Source organism: Carassius carassius, chromosome 11, assembly GCF_963082965.1.
Source record: "Carassius carassius chromosome 11, fCarCar2.1, whole genome shotgun sequence".
In the NCBI taxonomy this organism is placed as follows: domain Eukaryota; kingdom Metazoa; phylum Chordata; class Actinopteri; order Cypriniformes; family Cyprinidae; genus Carassius; species Carassius carassius.
Genome location: NC_081765.1, coordinates 2307313 through 2331023, shown reverse-complemented (window position 1 = coordinate 2331023; position 23711 = coordinate 2307313). Strand labels below are relative to the sequence as shown.

At 43.3% G+C, this 23711-nt stretch overlaps 1 protein-coding gene across 1 annotated transcript in view; it reads right to left on the bottom strand.

Moving 5' to 3' along the window:
* The window catches only part of LOC132152621 (uncharacterized), a 116636-nt gene extending 100954 nt beyond the window's left edge, over positions 1 to 15682 (bottom strand). Inside the window, exon 1 of the mRNA XM_059561383.1 lies at positions 15561 to 15682. The gene's annotated coding sequence lies outside the window, so the exon portion shown is untranslated. The remainder of the gene's footprint in view (positions 1 to 15560) is intronic.
* Positions 15683 to 23711: the final 8029 nt, after the last annotated feature.

The following is a 23711-nucleotide window of genomic DNA, read 5'->3' as shown; positions in this document are numbered from 1 at the left end:
CCATCTCTCAGGACCTGAAGTGGGACAATCACATTGACTCCATTGTGAAAAAGGCCCAACAAAGGTTGTACTTCCTTCGCCAGCTGAGAAACTTTAACCTGCCTTAGGAGCTGCTGAAACGGTTCGACTCAGCCATCATTGAGTCTGTACAGTGCACTTCAATAGCTGTCTGGTTTGGTTCAGCTACAAAATCAGACATCAGAAGACTAAAGAGAATGGTTCGGACTGCTGAAAGAATTACTGGTGCTCCCCTGCCCACCCTTCAATAACTGTATACATCTAGAGTGAGGAAAAGGGCTCAGAAAAACACTCTGGATCGCTCACATCCAATTTACCCCATCTTTGAAATTTTGCCCTCTGGCCGGCGCCTTAGAGCAACAAATACCAGAACAGTCAGGCACAAGAACAGTTTCTTCCCCCAAGCAATCAGTCCAGGTAAAATAACACTTATGCAATAAAAATGTGCTATATCCTTACATTTATTTGTTACCCCTCCATCTTAGTACATCCCTGCATCTTACTCAATCCTATTCCATTATCTTTTATGGCACAAGTGTTTATAAACTTATTTATTTGCCAATTTTTTTTTTGTCTTTGTGTTGTTGTGTCTGTGTACTGGAAGCATATGTCACTAAAACAAATTCCTTGTATGCGCAAGCATACTTGGTAATAAAGCTCTTTCTGATTCTGATAACAGTGAGCTAACGTTAAAATAGTAAGGAAACCAAATTAATAAACAGTGTTGTTATGTACATCTTTTGTATTTTATTTTTAGGTTGTGGTCATTTGTTATGTCATCTGCAACGGAGGTGTTACTGGAGTGTTTTCTTGTGATTGCAATCGTTGCGGTACTGACAACAGGTGAAGCTGCCATCAACTACTATAATAGCCGAGTTAGTCACCGGCTGCTGCTGTTTACTAACACACGGAATGGGACTAGCAATATATTAATGTACAGTCGTGGCCAAAAGTTTTGAGAATTACATAAATATTGGAAATTGGAAAAGTTGCTGCTTAAGTTTTTATAATATCAATTTGCATATACTCCAGAATGTTATGAAGAGTGATCAGATGAATTGCATAGTCCTTCTTTGGCATGAAAATTAACTTAATCCCAAAAATTAATCCCATTCCACTGCCTTTCATTGCTGTCATTAAAGGACCTGCTGAGATCATTTCAGTAATCATCTTGTTAACTCAGGTGACAATATTGATGAGCACAAGGCTGGAGATCATTATGTCAGGCTGATTGGGTTAGAATGGCAGACTTGACATGTTAAAAGGAGGGTGATGCTTGAAATCATTGTTCTTCCATTGTGACCTGCACAGAAACGCGTGCAGCCATCATTGCGTTGCACAAAAATGGCTTCACAGGCAAGGATATTGTGGCTACTAAGATTGCACCTAAATCAACAATTTATAGGATCATCAAGAACTTCAAGGAAAGAGGTTCAATTCTTGTAAAGAAGGCTTCAGGGCGTACAAGAAAGTCCAGCAAGCACCAGGATCGTCTCCTAAAGAGGATTCAGCTGCGGGATCAGAGTGCCACCAGTGCAGAGCTTGCTCAGGAATGGCAGCAGGCAGGTGTGAGCGCATCTGCACGCACAGTGAGGCGAAGACTTTTGGAAGATGGCCTGGTGTCAAGAAGGGCAGCAAAGAAGCCACTTCTCTCCAAAAAAACATCAGGGACAGATTGATCTTCTGCAGAAAGCATAGTGAATGGACTGCTGAGGACTGGGGCAAAGTCATATTCTCCGATGAAGCCCCTTTCCGATTGTTTGGGGCTACCATCAGTCCTGTGTCATGCCCACAGTAAAGCATCCTGACACCATTCATGTGTGGGGTTGCTTCTCCAAGGGAGTGGGCTCACTCACAATTCTGCCCAAAAACACAGCCATGAATAAAGAATGGTACGAAAACACCCTTCAACAGCAACTTCTTCCAACAATCCAACAACAGTTTGGTGAAGAACAATGCATTTTCCAGCACGATGGAGCACCGTGCCATAAGGCAAAAGTTATAACTAAGTGGCTCGGGGACCAGAATGTTGAAATTTTGGGTCCATGGCCTGGAAACTCCCCAGATCTTAATCCCATTGAGAACTTGTGGTCGATCCTCAAGAGACGGGTGGACAAACGAAAACCCACTAATTCTGACAAACTCCAAGAAGTGATTATGAAAGAATGGGTTGCTATCAGTCAGAATTTGGCCCAGAAGTTGATTGAGAGCATGCCCAGTCGAATTGCAGAGTGTTCATCTTCAGTTCTCTCTTCACAGCAGTTCAGTCAGTGTACTGTTTGAGTACATGAATTACTCCGAGATATTGGTTTGTCTGAACTCAGAGGGAGTGTCAGCCACATTCAAAATTTTATCAGCTTATGTCATTTGTGGATTAAGGCGTATTGGAGACAAGAACCATTTAAAACAATTCAGTTCGATTTGGTAAACTGGTTCAAGAAGATCCGGTTACATTGAATGATTAGTTCGCGAACCTGATATCAATACACTGTTGTGTTTTGAGCTCTCTCACAACAGACATGGAAGAGAAGACAATGATGAATAAAGTCGTAGTTTTTGCTGTTTTTGGACCAAAATGTATTTTCGATGCTTCAAAAAATTCTAACTGAACCTCTGATGTCACATCGACTACTTTGATGATGTTTTTATTACCTTTCTGGACATGGACAGTTTACCGTTCACCCAGCTTCAATGGAGGGACTGAGAGCTCTCGGACTAAATCTACTATGGAACTGTGTTCCAAAGATGAACGGAGGTCTTACTGGTTTGGAATGACATGAGGATGAGTTATTAATTACATAATTTTCATTTTTCGATGAACTAACCCTTTAAGTGATAATGTGATCATACAACAGAGGACAAGTCTGTTGCAAAATACCCCCGCTCATCAGAAAACTAACCATGGTACATCAACATCCTGAGTCTCTTTTCTCAAGATACAAGGACCCTGTGTATCCAGAAGCATCACATGACCACAATATATGGAAACGCCACATGAATCATTAATAATTAATGGCCTCAAAACAGAGGACCAAGCCCATGACTCTGCATCCTAATTGCTTGTGAATCTCTCTACGAACTGAACTTTTCAACAAACCATCTCCAAAGGACAACCATTGAGAAATCTGAAGGTTTAATTATTTTCACAAATAATATGTTTTATGTCTTATATGTGTTTGATGTGCTCAAGCTAATCAGTGCAACTTTAACCAATGTTTTATATATGGTCTTTATAACTTTAGCTGATAGTGCTATTAAATGTATATGGAACGTTTAGTATTGAACGAAAGATCACGTTATTTGCTTAAACTTGGAGTGAATGAAATGTCCAAATTCTGTATTGTGTGCATATTATGACACTTTATAAGGTATTAACCAAAGTTCCACAATGGAGTTCATCTCACATGATGATGTCACATGATGCTCAATCAAATGTACAACGAGACACAGTATGGGGGCGTGTCTAAGCTTTGCAACAACATGCCATGATGGACCAAATCTGCTTCGATAAAACCCCAATGGTTGAACTAATTAGTTGTTTCAGGTATCGTGTCATGTGTGTAAATACGCTTCCGTCTTCGCCATGGCTTGAACTACCTAGTCCAACAACGCTGCTAGCGTTCTTGCCATCCAGAACTCAAAACTACTCCGCTGAAACTTTGTGACTGCCAAGAATCTTCGAAGTCTTGCAAACAGCAAAACAATCCATAACTCAGAAGTTCTACGTAACCAACCAACCAATCACCAGGAGGGTTTTCCCAAAAGACATCATCCAGATGTCAGATCTGCATCCAGATCGAGACGAGGCAACAAGCGAATCTCCAACTCCACTTTTCAGCGCAAATGCAAGTATAATAAACAAACTTAATTTCTTGCTGAAATAATTGCAAATTGATCTTAAGCAGTAAAGATAAGAAACATCTCTGCTTTTGTGATTTTCTTGGTGCTATCTAACAAATAACTTACTCCTGGGACTTCATTCAAATCCATTATCATTCTCTTCAGTAACTGTGTGTGTGTATGTATGCATGTGTGTGTGTGTCCATTAGGTTATATAAACACGTTATAGGTTATATAACGTTATATAAACAATCCAGGGATTTTTCTGCATTGACCTTTTTTTTTGGCGGCTGTCAAAGCCTTATTTGATCGGTGAGTGATGTACAATAGAATGACTGTGCTGCGCCTGTCAGTGCGCGTACGAGAGAGAGCCCCGGCTGTGCGCGCACACTCACAGTCTTCAAACAACACGAGCGCTTCTTGCTCTCTCTCTCCCTCGTGCATATTAATCAAAATCATTAAACATGATAGAAAAAGGTTTCACGCGCGCTCGCGCACTCACAGTCTTCAAACTACATGAGCGCTGTCTTGCTCTCTCTCTCTCTCTCTCTCTCTCTCTCTCTCTCTCTCGCTCTCGCTCTCGTGCATATTAACCAAAATCATTAGACACGATAGAAAAAGAGCGGAACGCCAAAGTTTCACGTGGAGCATTCAGAGTTTTTTTTTTCTACATGACAGGCTGCTGGCTCCCACTGTTAATTTTTTATTTTTTGGAAAAGCACTCTCTGTATTGGCTTAAATCCCTAAAGTTTACATTGGTTACTGTATTCTTTCAATTGCTCTAAACAAGTATTTTGGGTGAACTTTTTTATTGAATGCTAGACATCAAGTTGTTGTTATTTTCATCTGAAAGAAGAACTGTTTTTCAGTAAGCTAGGCCCTATGTGTTCAGTAAGCTTGTTTCAGTAAGCTATGTGTTTTCAAAGCTTCAAGGTTTTATTGAACGCTATCTCTATACAAGTGCAAAGTAATGCATTCTTAGTCAGTCTTTTATTTTGTAATTTTAAGAGCAATAAACATATATTGCAATGTTAAGGAATTCATGTTTTTTTCATTCAGATATGTAAATCAACATGTATAAATTGTTAGTAGTCAATTAATGGGGAGATAATCGAAATTGAATCGGTCTGAATAAAATTAATCGTTAGATTAATCGATGCATCGAAAAAATAATCGCTAGATTAATCGTTTAAAAAATAATTGTTTATCCCAGCCCTATTTTAGATCCATGTAATAGAGTAGCTCAATAAATTCTTGTTTTATTTATAAGGAAGTATTGTTGTGTGGTGTATTTAAAGATTAGACTTTGCCCAGATCCTGAACTACCTAGCTCGTAACATATAAATTATCATTCTGTTTGTATTCTAATTATCCATGAAGTAATATAAACAGAATTGTTAAGATATACTGATTTTAAAGTTCGCTGGAGGAACTGTTGATGAAGTATAAACTAATTACATTTGGAATCAGTTCGATTAAAGCAATTTGAATCTTTAGATTTGATTCTTCAAAATAAATGAGCTAATATTTCCTTACAACTATAAAAGGCTGGTGTGACTGTCTGTTACAGGAGATTTCTCCAAGCAAAAACACAGATGCTGATTTTGAGGGGCTCATCATATGGCCAGCTGTCCATATGATTGTATTGCAGAATTAGGTAACCCAAAATATTTTGATTTTGCATTACATTCACATTCATGCATTTGCCAGATTATTTATTCCAAAGCAATTTGTGCTGCATAAGGTACACATTGTATTGAGTTAAGTTATCAAAACAGTAGACCATTTTCAAGTTATGTTACTTCTTTTGTTTTTTATTTTCTAGTTTGTGGTCTGGATCATGTGATCTACAATACAATCTACAATTTCAGTCCGAGTCTTTACTTGTGATTGCCATCAAAACGGTGATAACATCAACTTGTATGTTAGCCATAAAAGATTTTTATTTTATTTTATTTTTGTTATCCATTCCCTGGGAATCAACTCCATTATTTCAGCAATATAGCACTCTGCTCTACTGCTTGATATAACATGAATGCATTATAAAGAATGGAGCTTTAATGATTTGTGATGAATTCTAAACTAACTGCAGTTTCCTTGTAGGTGCATTCAGATAGTATATAGTGCATTTAATAATTTCAAAGCGCATACAGCACAAAGACAGTTGGGACATAATAATTCATTACATTTACTAACGTAACCTCGGTTCTGTCTAGAGGAGGGAACGAGTACTGCGTCTTAGCTAAGACGCTACGGGAAAAGTCTCTTTTCACGAAATACTGAAGCAAAAAATTTTCCTTAATTTTGAATTTTTGTAAAACGCATTTGCAGCAGTACACAGCCATAGACGAGACGGCTCGCTCGCTCATTGGCTGCTTCTGCGGCAAGTGCACAGCCTATCGAGCGCAGGCTGATGCCATATCAAAACAACAAGGGCGCTTCGCGGCCTTCACGCCACTTCCCGCCAAAACGGGTGTGGCCCAACCTTATAAAAGGAGCTCAAAAAGGCTGACTCACCTGATTTATTTCATCGCCGAAGCGAACCAGAGTGAATCGTACGCACGGCAGAGAACGCAGTACTCGTTCCATCTTCTAGAGAGAACCGAGGTTACGTTAGTAACCGAGTACGTTCTCTTACGAGAGTTCTCTCGTACTGCGTCTTAGCTAAGACGCTACGGGAACCCCATGTAAAACGCCGTGCGCGCAGGGATCACACAACAATAAACCTGAAGCAACGCCCAGGATTTACAGTGCACAGTCACCCGAGGGACTCACAGAGAGCCCAGGACAGGAGAGGGGGGGAGCCCTCCATCCCATATCTAGCAGCACCCGTAGATGCGGCCATACAATCATCACACAGTCGAGGCAAGGCCTGACCAATGTGGCAATGCGGGTCTTACGCAATACTGCACATATAACAGTCGGCAGCGCATAACGCTCACGAACTCAGAATTCCCATCAGGGCCCTGATTCGGCTATACCGACAGCAGCCTTGCTTGCAAGGCGGGAACCTCCAGGTTATAGAACCTGATAAATGCAGACGGCGAGGCCCAACCTGCCGCCATACATATATCCTGCAAGGAGATCCCAGTAGACCACGCCCACGATGAGGCGACGCCCCTTGTGGAGTGTGCTCTGATGCCCAGTGGGCACTGAAGGCCCCTGGAAGCGTAAGCTAACGCTATGGCGTCAACTATCCATCTGGATAGAGTCTGTCTCGAAACAACCATTCCCTTGGAACGTCCACTGAACGAGACAAACAGCTGCTCAGTCTGTCGAAAGACATCGGAGCGAGACACATAAGCTCTTAAAACCCTAACAGGGCAAAGAAGACTCGAGTCTCCATCCTCTCCTTACACCGACAGGGCAGACAGGGCAATAACCTGAGCCCGAAACGGCGTGTTGAGGGACTTCGGCACATAACCTTGCCTAGGTTAGAGAATGACCCTTGAGTCACAGCCCTGATTGACCTTGAGACGTAGTCGGCCAGGCACCCGCGCCTTCAGCCAGAGCTGCAGGGGGCGCATGTGGAGCAGGCCCAGCTGCAGAACCGGAGATGCTGAGGCCATGAGACCCAGCACCTTCTGACAGTGCCTGAGCGAAACGGTCGCGCTGCAGCGGAGAGAACTCGCTGCTCGCTAAATGCCCAACGCGCGATGGGGTGACAGCCGCGCCATCATGGAACACGAGTTCAGAACTATAATCCAAAAACAGAATCGTTTGACTGTTCAGCAAACTCTTCGCCTAATTGACACTGAGAGCGAGCTTCTCGAGGTGATCGAGTAAAACAGCCCTGTGCTCCACGAGCTTCGCTCGTGATCGAGCCATAATCAGCCGGTCGTCCAAATAATTCAGCACTCGCATGCCTCTGAGAGGAGCGAGCGCTGCATCCATGCACCTTGTAAACGTACGAGGAGCCACGGACAAGCCGAACGGCAGGACTGTAAACTGGTATGCCTGGCCCTCGAAGGCGAATCTCAAATATCGCCTGTGACTTGACGCTATCTGTATTTGAAAATACGCGTCCTTCAGATCTATTGACATGAACCAGCCCCCTCTGCGAATCTGCGCGAGGAGCTTCCTGGTCGTAAGCATTCTGAAACTGCGTTTCATCAATGCCTTGTTCAGCTGTCTTAGATCCAGTATGGGCCTTTATAATGCCTAGCACCCAATCCGAAACCCCTGGAAGCGCTGACCATGCATCTGCATGAATGGCTAAGGGCTGGATGCGAAGCGCACTCTGTTGACTGGGCAACGGCGGCGCTTGGGTGCACTGCACCATGGGCGTTACGCCTGTGGCATTGGAGGCGGGGAGCGTGCTGATCACAGCGGGCAGATCGCTCGTCCTCGACCCCATCCCGGTGCTTAACCGATTGGGGGAGGGCTGAGCGGGTCCCGTGGGACTCGTGATGTCTGCGAGTAACTGTGGGCTGCAATGCACATTTACCACTTTCGACTCGCTGTCTGCCTGGGCAGAGCATACGTGCACGGGTTTCGTTTTTACGGAAACCATGTGCCGTGTGTGACATAGTGTATGTGGGCACTGAGGAGTGGGCACGTTTACTATGTGGCGCTCGTGACCGATCTGAGTCGATCTTAAGTGCGCGAGCCCTGTGTGCAGTGCTGTGCTCACATGTGGAGATGGGCACTGAGGAGTGGGCATCGTCACTACATTTATAGCAAGCGCCGTCTGAGAGGCATATCAGCGGGACGAGCCATTCTGAAGCTGCTGGCCTTCGCCGCCTTCCACTGCCGTTCCTGCTGCGCTGTCCGGCGCCTATATCCTTTGAATTCTGTTATATCCAGCTGTACTTTATGCGCGTGTGTGTGTTCGCCCTGCGACACACTCGTAAAAGAGCTTTTTCTCTGAGCCTGCATTCTCCGCTGCGCTGAAGGCACCGTAAAAGCGCCGTTTCCAGCGGATTCCGGAACCGTCTTCAGCTCAACCGAGCTCGCAGATTCGCCCTGCTTCACCGGCCTCCCCTGCATCGCTTCCCGATGGGCAGCGCCCGCTATTTGCCGCCGCGTCGTCCGAGGAAGTCGATCTCAGGGCCGTTAGGAACCTAGGTGTGCTATTTGATCGCAATCTTTCCTTAGAAAGCCACGTTTCTAGCATTTGTAAAACTGCATTTTTCCATCTCAAAAATATATCTAAATTACGGCCCATGCTCTCAATGTCAAATGCAGAAATGTTAATCCATGCATTTATGACCTCAAGGTTAGATTATTGTAATGCTTTATTGGGTGGCTGTTCTGCACGCTTAGTAAACAAACTACAGCTAGTCCAAAATGCAGCAGCAAGAGTTCTTACTAGAACCAGGAAGTATGACCATATTAGCCCGGTCCTGTCAACACTGCACTGGCTCCCTATCAAGCATCGCATAGATTTTAAAATATTGCTTATTACTTATAAAGCCCTGAATGGTTTAGCACCTCAGTATTTGAATGAGCTCCTTTTACATTATAATCCTCTACGTCCGCTACGTTCTCAAAACTCAGGCAATTTGATAATACCTAGAATATCAAAATCAACTGCAGGCGGCAGATCCTTTTCCTATTTCGTGCCCAAGCTCTGGAATAACCTACCTAACATTGTTCAGGAGGCAGACACACTCTTGCAGTTTAAATCTAGATTAAAGACCAATCTCTTTAAGCTGGCACACACATAACATACTAATATGCTTTTATTATCCAAATCCATTAAAGGATTTTTAGGCTGCATTAATTAGGTAAACCGGAACCGGAAACACTTCCCATAACACCCTATGTACTTGCTACATCATTAGAAGAATGGCATCTACGCTAATATTTGTCTGTTTCTCTCTTGTTCCGAGGTCACCGTGGCCACCAGATCCAGTCTGTGTCCAGATCAGAGGGTCACTGCAGTCACCCGGATCCAGTACGTATCCAGACCAGATGGTGGATCAGCACCTAGAAAGGTCTGATCGTGGCCACCATCTATAATGGTATTGCCGTGACGCTCCCCCTTTAAGAAATCCGAATGTAGTGCGCGTGCAACTGTAGCGCGCATACTTTAAACAGTAACGGTCAAAGAGGAGGGGACGCTGAGAAATCGAGTATTAACGTTGTTAAACTTGTTAAAAGTTTATTTAAAGACGCTAAAAGGGAAGAAATAACGATACTTATCTGGGCTGCATCCTAAACAAACATTTTTGAGTTAATTAACTATATCTGTTGGTGAGTTGTTGATCTCGTTTTCTGATTAGTACAGGAGTCTGCCATTACATAGCAAAAGCTAAATTGTTTAACAACTGATATTAATGAAATATTATTGTATGCAGTTTATAATAACATTTAATTGTATAAAACACCGGAGCAGTGAGTACAAAATGCCTGTTCTGCCACTTTGAGCTGTTTTGTATTGGGCTTTACGGTTTTGTTTAGCGCAATAATTTAATTATTTGTATTTATGAGTTATATGTTCTTACGGGCTATTGTCCAGGTCAGGTTTTATGTTCCAGTTAAAAAGTTTGACACATGGGACAGCAATTCTCCTGTGGTGTGTGTGTGTCTAAGTTACATGGAGAAGACATGCATGACAAGAGAATAAGATGACGGGCCTTTGTCAGCGAGGACCTGTTACGTTGCCTGGTAAACAATTGACCATATGCACGGAGATCTTTATAACTTCTGCATTAACATAAGCCAGCTCGTAAACTTCTGTTAAAGCTGATTGTGGTGGTTTACATAGGTACAGAAACCTCTCCTGCCTAGTTCTTGTCAGAATAAAAAAAAGTGCTAGAATCACAAAGTCTCATGACATTTAATAAGAACAAAAATATGTCCCAACACCAACAGTGTATAAGGGAGAATTATTTAAATACTTAACTAGTTAACTACAAATGAAATTTAAATATTAATGGTTTAACAATTAAATAATGCATTACACTTTTTTTTATATTTTTAGATTTAATTTAGTAACTACATTTTAAAAGTTTTATCTTTAACTGTAAAAGCTGCTAAATATATTGTCAACACAGACTTGTTACTGTTGTAGTTTTGCTACTGTGAATTTAGTCTGAATCACTTAATGGACCACTCTATTTTGACATTGGCTTGTATTCCGTTATTACTGTCAATCGTAGCAATGAGTCCAGAACAATTTATGAGATTTACCTGCTTAATATTTAACACCCACATTTGTCATTCCTGAAATGGTAAATGTGGACATTTGGTCCTCTTTGATAAACAAAAATTTTCATTAAATTGTGAATAGATTTTGTAGAGAAACTGAGCAAAGGTAACTCCCCTTAAAGCACAGTACAATTGACCGGATATGACTGAGCTGGCTTATCTAAAACCAGGAAGTAATTGTGCATATGTTCAATTGATAGAGCATTAGTGATTGCTCTGGAATATATTTAATATAATATTTTTTCAGTTTTTTTCTCTATTTTTACATTACATTTACATTAATTGAGTTACGATATCAAATTCTACATATTGTTTGATGTTTTATTGTTCTTTGTTGTGATTGTATTTGCTATTATTATTGTTACAGTAAAGTGTTATTTTTATATTCAACTTTTGGTTTCCTGTGTACACTTTATATGGTTCTCCTCACTCCTTTCGAGTCTAGAACTGGTCCAGTGGATATTTACATTGGAGGACACAAGTGCTACATTGTGTGTGTGTGTGTGTGTGTGTGTGTGTGTGTGTATGTGCGCGTGTGTATGTGTATGATCAATCCATTATCAGTGCCTTAGAAATCTTTGCACTAATGCTGTGTGCTGCACAAATCACCTCTCATGTTGTTTACAATGTTACTAAAGGTTGTGCAACATACAATAAACAATGTCTACATCAGGGTGAGTTTAATCAAAATGCAAGTACTATTTGTTCATAAAACAAATACAATGGAAAAGTGTACCTTTAGAATAAAAAAAAAAAAAAATATAGAAATCCCATATAAACAGTCACCCAACTGGATCCCATTAAAATCCTATAGGATTGATCCTACAGGATATTTATGTTTTGTCCTACAAGACTATTCCTATCAGAATCCTATAGGAACGGTTCCAAAATATGATAGAGATTCCAATTAGAATCCTGTACAGTTTTCTTATTGGAATCCTTTAGGATTTTTTGACAAGGGTGAGGAGTTATTAATAACATAATTATGATTTTTCGATGAACTAACCCTTTAATTCAGTCAGAATGTCAGCACAGGCGTTACAAACAGACTTTTACGATATGGATTCGACAGCACCGGCACAAACAGTGAGTAACAGTGTTCATTAATGCCTGATCTGTGATCAGTTATTTCTGATGTGTAGCTAATTATTCAAGTTCACACAGACTTTCTTTCTAAATCATTTAATACTGTTTATGCATCAGTGAATCAAGCCAGTGACTAAACGATCAATTTCACATTGTTTCTCTTAGTAGCATGAAACAAATCTGTTATTTAAATTGTGATTTAACTACAGAAAGCGATTAAAGAGGCTTCCTTTATACAGCGAAAAAGAACCCCAATTCCATAGGAAAACAACGGACACGAGCGCTGTCACAGCACGACCACAACAGCTTGGCGTTGTCTAATTAGACAGTCTCTCTGCTGCATTAATAGAAGTATGGCTTTCCTTTGTGCAAACATATCCTTACAAGTAAAATTTTAGCTGGATTATTTGTGTCCCCTTCAAAAATCGCTCGTGAGAAATTTTATGTTTATTGTCATCCCCAACTGTTAGCCAAAATGTATGCCCCTGCTCACATAATTTTCTTTCCATCCTTATCCACTGGAACTAACTGAACTGCGAGACTGCCTGAGATATGTGTTGGGGCCCACTGGGCACACCTGCACCATCTCAGGCTCTCTACATGGACACAGAAGACTTAGCAGAAGAAGCGTAACAGGAAACAAACAATGGGCAGAACTGTTGGCTGAGACTTTTTAAGTCTGAGACAGTTCACGCCTCTCAGGATGGGCTTGTCTAATGAGAAAGGCTGAAATTCCATGTGGGAAGTTGGAAATACTGGGGAGTTTTATGACCCTTTGTCTCAGAGCATGCAAATGTAACTGGATCAGAAGTTGATATACAAACTAATAGGGGTGTAAGGGTACGTGTATTCGTACTGGACCGTTTCGGTACAGAGCTTTCGGTACGGTGCACATGTGCACCGAATGTAATATTTTGTGTGCAGAACATAGGTACATTTTCGTGTTTCCACACGAACATATTAAGTGGCGGAAGTCTCCTTGTTCAACGCAAATCCCGCCCTGCAGCTGATTCTAAAGTTTTCAAAAGGCATCACGCGAGTGTGAACATCACTACAACTAGGAAAAATACGACCGTATTTCAAAAATTAAAGGGTTTAAAAAAAAAAAAAGTGTAAACAAATTGTTTAAAAAAAAAGTTTAAAGTAATAAACAACCTGCAGTTTAATGTTTGAATTTCTTTCCCTTACTGTACCGAAAATGAACCGAACCGTGACTTTAAAACCGAGGTACGTACCGAACCGTGATTTTTGCGTACCGTTACACCCCTACAAACTAATAAAGATTCTTAGAACAACTAATATGTTGCATAGGTATCAACATATAATATACACTCTCGTTTAGATCAACAGAAGAGGTGAGGTAAGTGAGGTGATATTAACTAGTGGTATATCATAAGCATGCATAAAACATTCAAATTCAACAGACAATATACAAGAACAGCACTAATATACATGATATAATATAATATGATCCGAAAGATACGCGTTTTCATTCAAAGAGAGGTTTTCTTATGAACTTATAAGAGAAGAGTCCATTTTATGGGCATTATGTGTCTCTCCTAAGGGGAAATGAAGTGAGTGTTGCTCTGCCTGCATTCCTTTGGGCAATAAAACTAGTGTTATCAGATAAGCTGTGTTTCCACCTCTTGAACTTTACCCAGTAACTAGGGACTTTGGGCTGGTGTTTCCACAGCAGTATCCAGGATCTAAATAAAGTTCTGGGTAAAAAATTGCCCTCAGAAAGTCCCTGCTGGGACAAACTACCGTTATAATGAATGACGCTGTTATGCTGCACAACGGAGCTCTTACTGTATTCATGTCGATATTGTGTTTGCTGTTAGTAGTGGTGAAAACATTTTGTGAGAGAAAATGCATTGCAATGACAACACCTTTTTGTGCAAACTGCGTGACCGTTATTACAGTTAACTATTCGAAGTGATATCGAACTGTAATGCGCTCAAGTGAGCTGCCTGGAACTATGTTCGCCGTGCGTCCCCAGAAAATAATTGCACACCTCAGAACATTTGTCACCCAATCAAGATTCAAGCATTCAACGGCCCCGTAGTATAATTATAATTAATGATTTAGATAATTTTCTAAATATTACTATTAACGTGTCATGAAAAATGTCATTTTAAAAGTATTTCAGGCGAGAATGTAGTTTTTCGAAACTCAAATATGTGGTTTATCTATAAAGACAGCGCCTATTTAAAAATGTGTTACGCCGATTTCGGAGACGATCAGCTCCACGCGATCAACAGGAGCTCAGTGCTCATGTTCACCGATGAGAGCAGTCTCAACTCAGCTAGTCCTTCTGACATTTGCCGCTGGCTCTAATGTGTCTTTAGTGGCTAGCTGAATCTAACAGGTAATCTGTGGCACTTTATTCAATTAATTTATTAATATGTTAAAATGAAATAATAAGAGGCAATTCTGTTTGATATAATATTTTGTTTCATTGTAATGTAGGCTGTATAGGCATACACTTTTTCCTGAACTACATTTCTGTGGCTATTATTATGTTTAAATGAAAACGAAAGGAGGCAGTGTAATTTGATATCATATTTTGTCTTATTGTAAATATACAGTGAGTTAAATTGCAGTATCAAAAGCAAGCTGACTGATGTTATCAAGTACGCTGCTGTTTGCAGAATTACCTGACTTCTGTCAACGGGATATCACACTCCTGCGTCGAACTCGCAAAGTCTGAACTACGAAGGATGTAAGTCCGAAATTTCTGTACTTTGTATGTGTTTCGGGGAAAGGGTCCATAGACCCTTTGGTTAGATGTTAATTGTTAAATATAACAAATAGTTGTTTGTCTGATTGGTCTAAATGCTACACTAGTAACTTGCTTATCCTTAACATCAACAAATCACAGGTGTCCCATAAAGAGGTTTAATATAAATACCTTTTAGTCGATGGGGTCTTGATAAATTCACCCAACTCTTAAGTCACCATTACACAATGGTGACTGACAAGATCTGTGCAAGGAAGATGAAACAGTTTAACAGTAGATATACTTAAAAAAAAAAAATTCTTAACATGTACCATGTAGCACCATGGTATTCTTTGAAGTAAATTGGTGTATCGTGTAAAATCATGATAATAGAATGTCATGTAAAATCATGATAACAGTATATATCTCTATCACGCACAACATATCAAACAACCATACTTATACCATCACTGTACCACGGTACTGTCATATTGCTTTAAAAAAGCTAACTAAATAGAAAGTGTTAAACACCAGATGAATAAACACGGTTAAACACAGGATTACATAGCATTAAGCGACCTGTATTTCCCTCAAATACGTTGCATTTGCAAATCAATTGTTATTAAACAATTAATTACTTTGTGCGGCGGGCGAAATATTATACAAGTAAAAATGTAACGTATAAGGTTCCAAGTGTTTCTGAACACTCATTTAAACCCATTTAAAAAGTTCTTCACATTACCTGTAAATCCGTGAGGTATATCCTATACTTTTAACAACAAGAGGGGACGTTATTTAAGTGTAAAAAAAATTGTAGTTGAACGGACGTATAAGGAAGTTCCAACTCTGCTTTCCCAACGTCATACTGAAAAACACGTGCTTCAATAGATCACTGACAGGTAAGAACGGGTCACGTGATGTTCATTGCCAAATAGAAGGAAAAACAAATATTATCCTATTAACAAATAGGAGTTAAACAAACACGGTATATTTGTACGTGTTTCTATCTTAGACAATTGTTCTTTGGTATTGAATGATGCCTTATTTGTTTTTTAAAACTCACAAGCATTTAAAATATAAGTCTTTTATTATAAATCAATTTATTTTCCCAGTTTTTATATACATAAATGATTTTTTTTGTTCGTTAAAACTCTTTTTAAATTTTTGTAAATACTTTTTGCACAAAGTATAGTATTTATGTTTTTTTTATAATGTATGGTGAACGAAACCTGCAGAAACAATAAATAAATAAATAGCTACGCAAATAATTAAATGTATATAAATACAGGTTATCTTTTTAAATATATATATATTTTTTTTTTTTTTTTTTTTTAGATAAAGTGTTATGTAGTTATTTTCCCTAAGCGCAACATGCTAATGAGAGGGTGTCAACCATAGACTGTAGGGTCGCTCATATCATAAATAATCCCCATCTGCAATCTCCATGTCACAGCTGGGAGCGTGCGCTTTCCCTCTGACGGGAAACGCATGTAAATCTAGTATAGCCCACGTAAAGTCACTTTTGCTTTTTGTTCTGTATCTGTGATTTTAAAAACGACCCAAGGGAAGGGCCAGAGCCAGACAGGTAGATAGCCAGAGGTGTCGTTCTCTTACGAGAGCTCTCTCGTACTGCGTCTTAGCTAAGACGCTACGGGAAAAGTCTCTTTTCACGAAATACTGAAGCAAAAAATTATCCTTAATTTTGTATTTTTGTAAAGCGCATTTGCAGCAGTACACAGCCATAGGCGAGACGGCTCGTTCGCTCATTGGCTTGTTCTGCGGCAACTGCACAGCCTATCGAGCGCGGGCTGATGCAACATCAGACCAATAAGGTCTTCTTGCCACTTCCCGCCGAAACGGGTGTGGCCCAACCTATAAAAGGAGCTCGAAAAGGCTGACTCACCTGATTTTTCATCTCTTCAGCGAAGCTCACGCATCGCTGGATCACGGAGGAAGCAAGCGCCGTCTGAGAAAGCACATCAGCAGGACGAGCCATTCTGAAGCTGCTGGCATCGCCGCCTTCCACTGCCGTTCCTGCTGCGCTATCCGGCGCCTATATCCTTTCAATCCTGTTATATCCAAGCTGTTCTTTATGTGTGTGTGTGTGTGTGTGTGTGTTCGCCCTGCGACACACACTCGTAAAAGAGCTCGCGTCTTTTTTAAGATGCCTTCCTGCGGCTCGTCAGAGCCCCACTCAGCGAGGGAGACCGGTACGTCATCTGTGTCTCCTGCCTGGGTGAAGATCATGCAGCGCTCGCTCGCTGACGGCGGATGCCCCCACTGCGAGCTGTTGCCATGGTGACTCTGAGGACTCGTCTGGCCTTTTTCTCTGAGCCTGCATTCTCCGCTGCGCTGAGGCGCCGTAAAACCATCGCTTCCAGCGGATTCCGGAACCGTCTTCAGCTCAACCGAGCTCGCCGGTTCGCCCTGCTTCACCGCCCCCCCCCCCTGCATCGCTTCCCGGTGGGCAGCGCCCGCTGTTTGCCGGCGCGTCGTCCGAGGAAGTTGATCTCAGGGCCGCGTCTGGGGAAGAGGACACGCGCTCTCTGCTAGCTTCGGGCAGTGAGGGCTGGGCGAGCTCCGAGGATCTCGCGCCTTCTGCTCAGAAGCCCAGCAGACGAGCTGACATCGAGAAGGAGCCGGGGCGAATGCTCGTGTTGGCCGCGATGAGTCTCGGCCGCGAGTGGTTTGCACCAGCGCCCCCCCTCTCGTTCCCGGCTGGATGGTATTTCCCTTTCGGATGTGCGTACTTCTCAAAGCCCGCCTCTTTTCTTCCTGAGCTTCACGAAGAGGTGGCGAAGGCTTGGAACGCTCCATATTCGGCACGAACTCGTTCGTCTGTCTCACTAGCATTCTCCACACTGATGATGCTAAAAACAGGAACTACCACTCACTTCCGCCGGTGGAACAGGCGATAGCGACGCACCTTTGTCCGCCCTCTGCTGGACGGCGGCAAAAGCGGTGTTGCCATCTAAAGCCTGCTGTGTGACGCTGCGTCGGCACTACTAACGATGGCTGCTTCATCGAAGCGCAGGTGTACGAGTTCCGCTGTGGCCGAGCTCTCACCCAAGCGCGCCGCTGTTTCAGTTCCAGGAATTGTGACTGTCTCAGCGTTTTATGCAATGCGCAAGCCTGCACAGTTGCCCGCTTGCCTGCACACAAAAGTCGTTATCACAACAGCTTCAGCAACGCAGCTCGAGACCCCCGTTCTCGCTCTACTGGCCGTCGCCACGCGCCGCGGGGACCGCGGCAGAGGATTACGGTGAGGCCGGGAGCCCTGAAGCCATCCTAGGAAAGCCATCTACGCATGCTGCATGACGCTGCGTCGGCACTACACACGATGGCTGCTTCATCGAAGCGCCGGTGTACGAGTTCCGCTGTGGCCGGGCTCTCACCTAAGCGCGCCGCTGTTTCAGTTTCCAGAGATTGTGACTGTTTTAGCGTTTTTTGCAATGCGCAAGCCTGTACGGTTGCCCGCTTGCCTGCAAACGAAAAATGTGTAATTTCTGGTGTCCCGGCCACAGCCGATAGTGCTATAAATGTAGTGACGATGCCCACTGCTCAGTGCCCATCTCCACATATAAGCACAGCCCTTCACACAGGGCTCGCGCCCATAAAAGCGACTCAAGTCGATCACGTGCACTACATAGTAGACGTGCCCACTCCTCAGTGCCCACAATAACTATGTCACACGCGTCATGTGGTTTCTGTAAAAACGAAACCCGTGCACGTTCGTCCGGCCACGGCCAATGGTGCTATAAATGTAGTGACGATGCCCACTCCTCAGTGCCCATCTCCACATGTAAGCACAGCCCTGCACACAGGGCCTGCGCCCATAATGTCGACTCAAGTCGGTCGCGCACACTGCATAGTAAACGTACCCACCCCTCAGTGCCCGCAATTACTATGTCACACGCGTCATGTGGTTTCTGTAAAAACGAAACCCGTGCATACTCGTCCGGCCACGGCCGATGGTGCTATAAATGCAGTGACGATGCCCACTACCCAGTGCCCATCTCCACATGTAAGCACAGCCCTGCACACAGGGCTAGCGCACATAAGGTCGACACAGATCGGTCGAGCGCGCCGCATTGTAAACGTGCCCACTTCCCAGTGCCCACATACACTATGTCACATACAGCGCGGGGCTTCTGTAAAAACGAGGCCCGTGCACGTACATTCTGCACAGGCAGACAGCGAGTTGAAAGTGGTAAAAGTGCACACATGCAGCCCACGGTTACTCGCAGATATATCGAGTCCCACAGGACCCGCTCAGCCTCCCTCCAGTCGGTTAAGCGCCGGAACGGGGTCGAGGAAGAGCGATCTGCCCGCTGTGATCAGCGCGCTCCCCGCCTCAGATGCGCAGCACACTCGAGCGCCGCCGTTGCCCAGTCAACAGAGCGCGTTTCGCATCCAACCCTTAGCCATTCATGCAGATGCATGGTCAGTGCTTCCAGGGGTTTCGGATTGGGTGCTAGGCATTATAAAGAGAGGCTACTCGCTACAGTTTTCTCGACGCCCACCGCGCTTTTCAGCGCGCGTCGAAACTACGGTCAAAACAGAAGTAGCACACATACTTCGGGCCGAAATATCAAAACTGTTGAGCAAAGGGGCTGTAGAGCCTGTGTCTCAAAGCGAGGGGGGGCTGTACAGCAGATACTTTCTGGTGCCCAAGAGAGACGGGGGTCTCAGGCCCATACTGGATCTAAGACAGCTGAACAAGGCATTGATGAAACACAGTTTCAAAATGCTCACGACCAGGAAGCTCCTCGCGCAGATTCGCAGAGGGGACTGGTTCATGTCAATAGATCTGAAGGACACGTATTTTCAAATACAGATAGCGTCAAACCACAGGCGATATTTGAGATTCGCCTTCGAGGGCCTGCTCCGCATGCGCCCCCTGCAGTTCTGGCTGAAGGCTCAGGTGCCGCGCAGAGCGTGGGCGTCTGGCCGGCTGCATTTCAAGGTCGATCAGAGCTGTGTTGCGGCTCTAGCACCTTGGACAGCGAACGGCTGGTACCGATCAGGTGTAAGCCTGGGGACTTCCCCGAGTGTGAAAGTGGTGTCGACGGAAGCCTCCACTTCAGGATGGGGAGCGCTGCTCGAAGGCAGACCGTCCTTTGGCCTATGGTCAGAACGGGAAAAGCTCCATTATATCAACTGCCTGGAAATGCTGGCAGTGGAGAACGCGCTGACGCGCTTTTGTCCCCATATCAAGGATCACCACGTCGTAGTCCGTTCGGACAACATGTCCGTGGTGTCCTACATAAATCGCCAGGGCGGTCTCGGGTCCCGAAACCTGTACTGGCTGACGGAACGCCTCCTGATTTGGGCTCAGCGCAACGTGCGCTCGCTGAGAGCAGTGCATGTGCCTGGACTGCAGAATCTGGGTCCAGACAGGCTGTCCAGAGGCAATGTTCCTACGGGCAAATGGTCTCTACACCCGCAAACAGTCCGGCTGTTGTGGGAGAGATCTGGCATGGCGGAGGTGGACCTCTTTGCGTCCCACGAAAACGCTCACTGCCCCGCATTCTTTCCAAGAACGAAAACGCGTTGTCACGGAGATGACCGTGCTGCCCGCTTTATGCGTTCCCTCCCGTCTCCCTCCTTCCGCAGGTGATAGAACGGGTGAGAGAAACGAGATGTTCAATACTGCTTGTAGCACCTCTTTGGAAGAACCAACCATGGTTCCCAGATCTGATGCAGTTAGCAGATGTCGCCCCGTGGCCGGTACCGTTGAGGAGAGACCTCCTCTCGCAGGCCAGGAACTCGATTTGGCACCCTCAACCGGAGTTGTGGTCCCTCTATGTATGGGCACTCAACGGTTACCCGCTGATCTCGCAGTGGGAGTGCTAAATACCATCACTCAGGCTAGAGCTCCGTCGACACGACGTCTGTATGCCTCGAAGTGGTCGGTGTTCTCCAGCTGGTGCACAGCTCGAGGTTATTCACCCCTTAGTTGTGAGGTGACGGAGGTCCTCTCCTTCCTTCAGGAGCTGTTGGATAAGGGCAGAGCCCCATCCACGCTCAAAGTTTATGTGGCTGCCATCGCGGCGATTTCTGAAACGGCGTCCGGTCAGTCAATAGGAAGGAATGATTTAGTCATCCGTTTCCTCAGAGGAACTAGGAGGCTGAATCCTCCCAGACCTCCGTCAGTCCCTATGTGGGACCTCGCGGCGGTTTTGGAGGCCTTGAAGGGTCCCCCTTTCAAGCCTATCCAATTGATTAGCCTTCAGCATCTGTCGTTCAAGACAGTATTCTTGTTGGCTCTCGCTTCTGTGAAGCGTGTGGGTGATTTGCACGCGCTCTCGGTGAGCCAGTCGTGCTTGGAGTTTGGGCCCAATGACTCAAGAGTCATACTCAAACCTAGGCACGGTTATGTGCCGAAATCCCTCAACGCACCGTTTCGGGCTCAGGTTATTGCCCTGTCTGCCCTGCCGGTGTCAGGGGAGGATGGAGACTCGAGTCTTCTTTGCCCTGTCAGGGTTTTAAGAGCTTATGTGTCTCGCTCTGCTGCCTTTCGGCAGACGGAGCAGCTATTTGTCTCGTTCGGTGGGCGTTCCAAGGGAATGGCTGTTTCGAGACAGACGCTATCCAGATGGATAGTTGACGCCATAGCGTTAGCTTACGCTTCCAGGGGCCTTCAGTGCCCGTTGGGCGTCAAAGCACACTCCACAAGAGGCGTCGCCTCGTCGTGGGCGTGGTCTACTGGGATCTCCTTGCAGGATATATGTATGGCGGCAGGTTGGGCCTCGCCGTCTACATTTATCAGGTTCTATAACCTGGAGGTTCCCGCCTTGCAAGCAAGGCTGCTGTCGGTATAGGCGAATCAGGGCCCTGAGGGGAATTCTGAGTTCACGAGCGCTATGCGCTGCCGACTGTTATATGGGCAGTATTGCGTAAGACCCGCATTGCCACATTGGTCAGGCCTTGCCTCGGCTGTGTGATGTCATATTGCCGCATCTACGGATGCTGCTAGATATGGGACGGAGAGCTTTTTCCCTTTTCTGTCCTGGACTCTCTGTGAGTCCCTCAGGTGACTGTGCACTGTAAATCCTGGGCGTTGCTTCAGGTTTATTGGTGTGTGATCCCTGCGCGCACGGCGTTTTACATTTGGTTCCCGTAGCGTCTTAGCTAAGACGCAGTACGAGAGAGCTCTCGTAAGAGAACGTACTCGGTTACTAAACGTAACCTCGGTTCTCTCTAGAAGAGCGAACGAGTACTGCGTTCTCTGCCGTGCACACGATTCACTCTGGTTCGCTTCGGCGATGAAATAAATCAGGTGAGTCAGCCTTTTCGAGCTCCTTTTATAGGTTGGGCCACACCCGTTTCGGCGGGAAGTAGGCTGTGCAGTTGCCGCAGAACAAGCCAATGAGCGAACGAGCCGTCTCGCCCATGGCTGTGTACTGCTGCAAATGCGCTTTACAAAAATACAAAATTAAGGATTATTTTTTGCTTCAGTATTTCGTGAAAAGAGACTTTTCCCGTAGCGTCTTAGCTAAGACGCAGTACTCGTTCGCTCTTCTAGAGAGAACAGAGGTTACGTTTAGTAACCGAGTACGTTTCCTGACATTCGACATTCACAAGGGACCGTCTCTAAAGTTAAATACGAAATTGGTATACACTTTTCTCGCTTCAATAGCATTTGAGGATAATGACGTACAGTAACACAACCAACTGTAAAGTGTTCATATATTTCTTAGTTATAATGCACAATGTTTATATTTGTATTATTTATTCAATAAAATGTCAAATTATATGTAAATATTCCTATTTTTTATTTATCAAATATAGGCTCCAGCACAAAATATGCCATAATTTTCCTTTAACTATCATTTTTGCATTATTGACACTGTTTTCCTAATGAATGTTGTTCAGTTGCTTTGACGCAATGTATTTTGTTTAAAGCGCTATATAAATAAAGGTGACATTGACATTGACATTGACATAATTTAAAGCTCAATAGCCCAATTTGAGGATAATTACTTACAGTCATAAAATCAACTGTAAAGTGTTCATGTACGTGTAGACTATAATGCACACCTTTTAGATTTTTGATATTTATTAAAACAAACTGTAAATTCATACCTACACTGTAAAAAAGTAACTAGCTGGCAGCAGTTTGCTCGTAACCTATGTGATTTTATTTTATAGCAAAAATATTTAATTTGTTGTACAGTGCCATTTAACTTGCTGTAAATTTATGGTATAATGATATTTATTGTTAAATATTTTATTATTGTTTTGATCTTTTGGTTTTTCCGAGTAATGCATTTTAAAACAATAAAACATACTGTAAAGTTTACTGTGATTGGGTTGGTTCACTTTTTAGTTACTTTAAGGCTAAATGCACAAATTGTATAATTAGCAGTTCCATTTAACATCAGTCATCAACATTTTTTTACAGTGTACATATGGATTTACAGTTTATTTTAATATAAAAAAAATCTAAAAGGTGTACATTATAACTGAGACCTATATGAACACTTTACAGTTGGTCGTGTTACTGTAAGTCATACTCCTCAAATGCTATTAAGCTTTACATTATGATATATTTTGTGTTTGAGCACATTCTGTAGTGAAATTATATCTATCTATCTATCTATCTATCTATCTATCTATCTATCTATCTATCTATCTATCTATATATATATATATATATATATATACATACATATATATATATATGATTTGACGGTTAATTTTAATAAATATAAAATATATAAAAAGCATGCATTATAATTAAGACTAATATGAACACTTTACAGTAGGTGAGTTACTGTAAATCAATTTTCCTCAAATGCTATTGAAGTGAGAAAAATGTACCAATGTCGTATGTAACTTTAGAACACGGTCCCTTGTGAATGTCTAATGTCAGGAAAGTACACCTCAA